This window comes from Macrobrachium nipponense, chromosome 7 (assembly GCF_015104395.2).
Source record: "Macrobrachium nipponense isolate FS-2020 chromosome 7, ASM1510439v2, whole genome shotgun sequence".
Lineage (NCBI taxonomy): Eukaryota > Metazoa > Arthropoda > Malacostraca > Decapoda > Palaemonidae > Macrobrachium > Macrobrachium nipponense.
Genome location: NC_061109.1, coordinates 57,505,914 through 57,511,865, shown reverse-complemented (window position 1 = coordinate 57,511,865; position 5,952 = coordinate 57,505,914). Strand labels below are relative to the sequence as shown.

The 5,952-nt window shown below is 35.0% G+C and overlaps 1 long non-coding RNA gene across 1 annotated transcript in view; it reads left to right on the top strand.

Moving 5' to 3' along the window:
- LOC135217717 (uncharacterized) overlaps positions 1-1,155 on the top strand; it is a 2,173-nt gene extending 1,018 nt beyond the window's left edge. The window contains exon 4 of the long non-coding RNA XR_010315173.1: positions 359-1,155. This is a non-coding gene — a long non-coding RNA (uncharacterized LOC135217717). The remainder of the gene's footprint in view (positions 1-358) is intronic.
- Positions 1,156-5,952: the final 4,797 nt, after the last annotated feature.

Here is a 5,952-nt window from a genome sequence, read left to right as displayed (position 1 = left end):
TTTAAAGTATCAACCTAATTCTTTGATTTTTTTGTTAACTGGTCAGTTTGCATTGGAGTCAGAGAAGCTTTGTTATTAACTCAAACCATGAGTTGTTTGCAAATGTATTCTCTTATTTGTTTCCATAAAGAAATCTTCATAAATTTTTCGCTCCAATAACAATCACGCGATTCGTCTTTGGGTTTCAATGCTGACGTGAATTATTGCAATTGAATTCTATCAAATAAAACTGAAAGATTCAATAAAATGTTCTTTTAATCATGGATTTCTCTCCAATATCCAGAACATTTGAATCCGATATTTCCGTTTAAAGTTTCTTGTCCTTCGAACGAATTAAATGGAGATATTATCTCGACAGAGCAAAACCATTGCTGGAAAGGGATGTAACCACATCGGAAACACCAGAGACTGAGGTGCCACCTACTCCTTGCCATGCAATTGGTCCCTGGTTTGGAGAAGAAATGTTCGATGAGTTTTGTAACATCAACTGTTTTCGAGAGGTGGAACCTTTCTGCCCTTTCTACTTATGTGATTGTGAGCAGGAAGACTGAGGCTTTGGCATAGATGGAATGGGATGCAAAATTAATCCAATATCATGTTTGAAATTCAGTTAATACATCAAAGGGAATTTTGTTACACAGAATGATTGTCAAATATTTTAAGCTATATTGCTATCTAATTTGTTGAGTATAGGTAGACTGCAATGCTGAAAATTTTAAATGTTTTGCACAGATGAGTGACGCAAAAAAAGTAATAATTAAACAAGAGTTGTAGAATATTTAGTTAATATCCAATCTTGGTAAAGGTGGATATGTTCAATCTTTAATTAGCCATTTACAAGAAAACCAGATACAAGTTCTCTAATTCATTTTAGGAACCAAACATTCCACCTAAATGAGGCTATGTATCAAAATTTTCTTGTTAAATGGATGAACATTTCTCCGCCTTTTTGTTAATTATGTTTGCAAATAAGCACATTGTATTCACATTAAAAATTGCTTTCGTTTGACGTAATCTGATGCGATTCTTATGCTAACAAAACAGTTTATGAATTGTAATGGGATTTCTACTGTTTATCATATTTTATCTACCTGATTTTTCGTTATTACTAATGATGAAATAATGTTATTCAGTCAATAAAGAGGAGATGCACCAGCCAGTATTTTATTTTATTCTGCTTATATTTATATAATGATTTTATATGCAGTATCGTGCACAAAAGTCTATTCCCTTAGCCATCCAGAGAGTTTCGAATTCACTGACTATGAAACATCAAAGCAGTTGAACAGGTAACTAATGAAAAAGCCAACAGGTGTCGCACCATAAGGACATTTTTCTGGAGCATACAATTGTCTCCATATCATAATATCATTAAGAAAGTGATCGTAAAGATTTTGTTGTTGTCGATAGGGATTGAGTGTAATATGTGCAGTTAAGGAAATATGCGAAATAAATGTAAGAATAAAAGTGCATAGGAAGTGAAGTCGTATCTTAGCTTGTTTACCTTCTGCCACTTTCTCGACAAGGCAACTGGACCTTTTTTCTCCATTTAACTCGATGATGGCGAGAGGAAAACCAGTTGGCGTCTGAGAGAGAGAGAGAGAGAGAGAGAGAGAGAGAGAGAGAGAGAGAGAGAGAGAGAATTAAAAAGGATTTGTTTAACATAAATTTCCAGGTTTATAAGGAATGACTGTGCAGTTAATCCTGTTACAATTATGAAAAGTCGATTTTCGAAGATACCGGATAAAAATATTTCTTTCGATCCCGACAGAATTTTCACTCAGAAATTATTTTGGAATCGATTCCTTGAAATCCAGATTTGAGATTTTTTTAATGATTAACATTAATGAACCATAATGGAAATCCACAAAATAATTTTTACCGTGTAAGATAGGTTTTTGTATAAACAATTTTTCTTATACATCGCTATTCGTCACGCAAAATCTGTTTTGGGCCAGGCGAGGTTATTTTTGGAACGACTCAAATGAAGAGTCGTTAGTTTCCTTTACACGAGTTTGTGTCGACCTACTATTGAATTTATGAGGTTCCAGGGTCCTTTGTGTAGCGCAGTTGTCTGGTGACGTCACCGAAAGCTGATTTTCGGTCATGAAAATTCTTCCTTCATTTTGACAGTTGGCTGGTAAACACAGCAGTACGATTAGTGGTTCGGAGGTTATCCATTTCAGTATCAGCGTTGCCGAAATGCCGATTTCCCCCCCCCCAACCCTCGATTTGTCGAGAAAAACTCTGCGGGTGGAGAACCGGACTTTCAATGCCGAGAGGAGGTCGGCCTCCTCGTTCATGCCGAGCCACGAGATTAATTTATCGTCTCAAATAAATTTAACTTCTTTTCTAAAGATTAAGTTAATGTCTTTTTATGTAAGATTAAGTGTAAAATGATTATTAATATATTATTATTACATAATATATGTGTAAATGATTCCACTGCAATAGGCATAGAAAACGTTCAGCTTAACAGTGACAAAGAGCAGCGCTTTAAGAAATGTATGAACACCAAACCGACTGGTAATAGCAGTTGAATACCCATGGTATCATATCCTTGTTTAGTATATATGATTACATACACACAAGTATGTCTACTAATGAAATATTCTCTGTGATGCAACGAGCATAGGGTAACACAGGTCTTCCACAACCTCTTATGAATTCAGTGATTTAATTTAATTCCGATGGAATGTGCTTCAGCAATATTTTGTTTATTACGAGTCAGGTTTGGAGCAATTGAAATGTAATTAATTACATGTAGCCAATTCAAGGTAATTGTATATTTCTACTTTATAGTAATTGTAATTCAAAAGGAATGTAATTCAAACTAGCAGGATTGAAATAGGTGTAACTTTTGTAATTATGATGTTATTGAATTTAATGAGTTACAATTAAAGTAATTGTAAGCTATTTGATATTGTTTCCATTCATGGAATTGTAATTTGAATTTAATGATAAGACATGTGACTACATTATAACTGACATGAACCATGTAATTACTCCAAGCCTGTTACCAGTGGCGTAATTACTATTCCATCACTGGGGAATCCAGGAGGCAAGCTACATTATGGGGTGTGGGGGGCTCCAAAGAAATTAGCATAAAACAGGATATAAAATCTGGAATTAGTAAAATATATTCTCAAATTTATTTATACCCTGATATATGAAGAAAAATAATAAATTTGTTTTGTTTTATTTATATAGCCTATATGTTCTATAAAGTTGATTTATAAAACTGAGTAGGTTACGTATCTATATTTTGTGTGTGTGTAATTTATATGTTTTATAAAGTTTATCTATAAAACTTAATATGTATATATCATTGTTTTGGTTGTAATTGTGTATATACATAGCTAATATATACTTTTGTTGAACGATTAAAGGACAATAAAATAAAATAAAATAATATGCATCATACCGGATGACAAATGGACTAATGATGAATATAATTAAAAAGTTACGTATGATTTATTTCCATCATTACATTTGTCAAATTCATATCGATGGGGTGCTGCATAAGATTGGTTCTATTTTTTTAAAGTACCCCCGGGCCATAAAATGAATTCCGTTTTCTATAATATGCTGATTTTGGTATGCAGAGCTCTCAGCAACCTGTTCAGTATCTGCTTCAACATAGATTTGAAAAAATAATTATAAATAATATTTCACTTCACTGTATTTCGAGTGAACATTGTAGTTGATTAACCTTTTAAGGTGTTGCGATTTTTATATTTAACGTCAACTTCGTGTATTTTCAAGTAGGCTGTACATTTTTGAGAACTTTCTGTTCAGAATTGTTTGAATCTGTTCTTTGGACCATGATTATATATTTGAATGTGCTTTTGCAGACGAAGCTCTGCAAAAAATTCTTGGATAAGTTTGCAGGAATTTATCAGGTATTTTATTTATCTTTTTTTTAACTTTTGAAGTTCGACGCCATGGGTTGGTTTCAGTGGTGGCAGGTGAGGCAGTTTCGGTCACAGATATAAAAGCCTAGATGCCGCATCGGCCGCTATCTGAATAGGCTGGCGCACGTCATCAGGTCCGCCATCTTGGCGCGGTAATTCAAACAATGCAGCAGGCTGCAGTATATGACGTTTTTTCGCCACTATTCGCTTAATATTGCACGGATTTTCTTGTCTGATGGCTCGTTACAAAGCTTACATAATTCCATACAAGGATGGATCTAATAAAGTAAAGTTGTTCCTTATTGTTTGAAAGTTAACTTGCAATGACTTTGTTTTAGCAGGTAGGGGGAAGGGGGGCTAGTTGTACACAAATGTTAATATTTACCCATAACTATTGCTGTAAACAATAATTTGAAATGCTGTGATAAGACAGATTACTAAAGTAGGATCTGTGCAACTTAAGTAAAATCTTTGTCTCTCGAAGTGCTCTGTTAAAAATTCCCCCAATATAATTTTTGGCACAGGCCTACAAGTTTAGGTCATAAAACTGTAGGATTGGGCCTAAAATAAACTACAGTAGGCCCCAGAATAACTAGGATTTCTGTGTTATCTAGCCTTTGCATCTCTGCCTGCTCCTTTGAGCCGGGGGGAGGGGGTGGTTCTTCCAATTTTTTGGAACGGGATGCTCCTTAGTGAATTCTGACCTCTAGACCTGGCTTTGGAAAATTTATTTCTAGACCTAATTTTATATGGTGAAATAATTATATGGAACTTAAAATTTTTCACAAAACTACCTTTAATTTGCTCAGACTAGGATATATCATTATGGCAAGCATTAACAGTTCAACTATAGCTCTTATCTCAGACCTTGTGTTGTCAAGGACCCATCAATATTATACATTATTTGGCCGGGATAAGGGTCTGGGTCATCTCTTATATTTCTACCCTTCCAGAAGGGGACCCATCTCTAGACCAGAATTGCCAAAATGAGCCAATCCTGACGAGCACCCCCGTATACCCGGTCATAGTAACACGCCCCCCCCCCCCCCCCCCCCCCCCCCCCCCCCCCCCCCCCCCCCCCCCCAAACCCCGAGCCTTTCAGCAGGCCACAATCATAAGGCCAGTCTAATTTTTTTCAGCTAACTGTTCATTGGTTTGGTCAGGCATGTAAATTTAAAGCTATGGGTGGCCTTATGGGTCATTAAGCCTGTACTTTGAAGTAACAACTCTCAAAATGTATTGCACAATGATTTATTTTCAAGATATTTGTTCTTACATTGAATGTATATATAACATTTATTTATAAATATTCCCAGCAGTTTAAACAAGTTTTTTTTTCGTTGCTGTTTCCAAAGTTTAATGATACTACATTGTAATGATAATCTATATACATTGATATGAAATTAGCAGCCTATATCAAAACATCAACAAAAACTCATTATGTGCTTTGCTTGGCCATTTAGTTCTTATTACAAGGACCAGATTAACACTTTAATATTACATAGCTATAATGCAGTGAAAGAAATCTAGAAACATCAAATTAGTGTCCTTACATAGCTATAAGGCAGTGAAAGAAATCTAAAAACATCATATTAGTGTCCAACATACACGATTTACCACCCTATTGACCTAATGGCCCTTAAACAATATTGTTTTAACCATTTTTTTCGTAGGCTGCCACCTTGCAATTGCAGAGTATGTAATTTAGCTAGGTGGTGTTGTCTTACATGATAGAAACGAGACCACCAATTCAGTAAGGTGAAACAGATGGTTTGACAGACCTTCTTGAGTTTCTAGAACATGATCACCAAGTTCAAATATATCATCTGTTCTAATGTTTGCTCGAACAGCTCTGAAGACTTGCAACAGTGTGAAGCTCCTTTTCATTTGGAAATCTACAATGCATATTTAGATAAATAGATTAATAACAATACATGTACAAAAATCACATAGATCAGCAGAACTTTAGTTGCACTGACCTTGAAAGCGTGAAACTTAAACTTTAACATGATAGACAGATAGAGCTGAGCAGAAAATA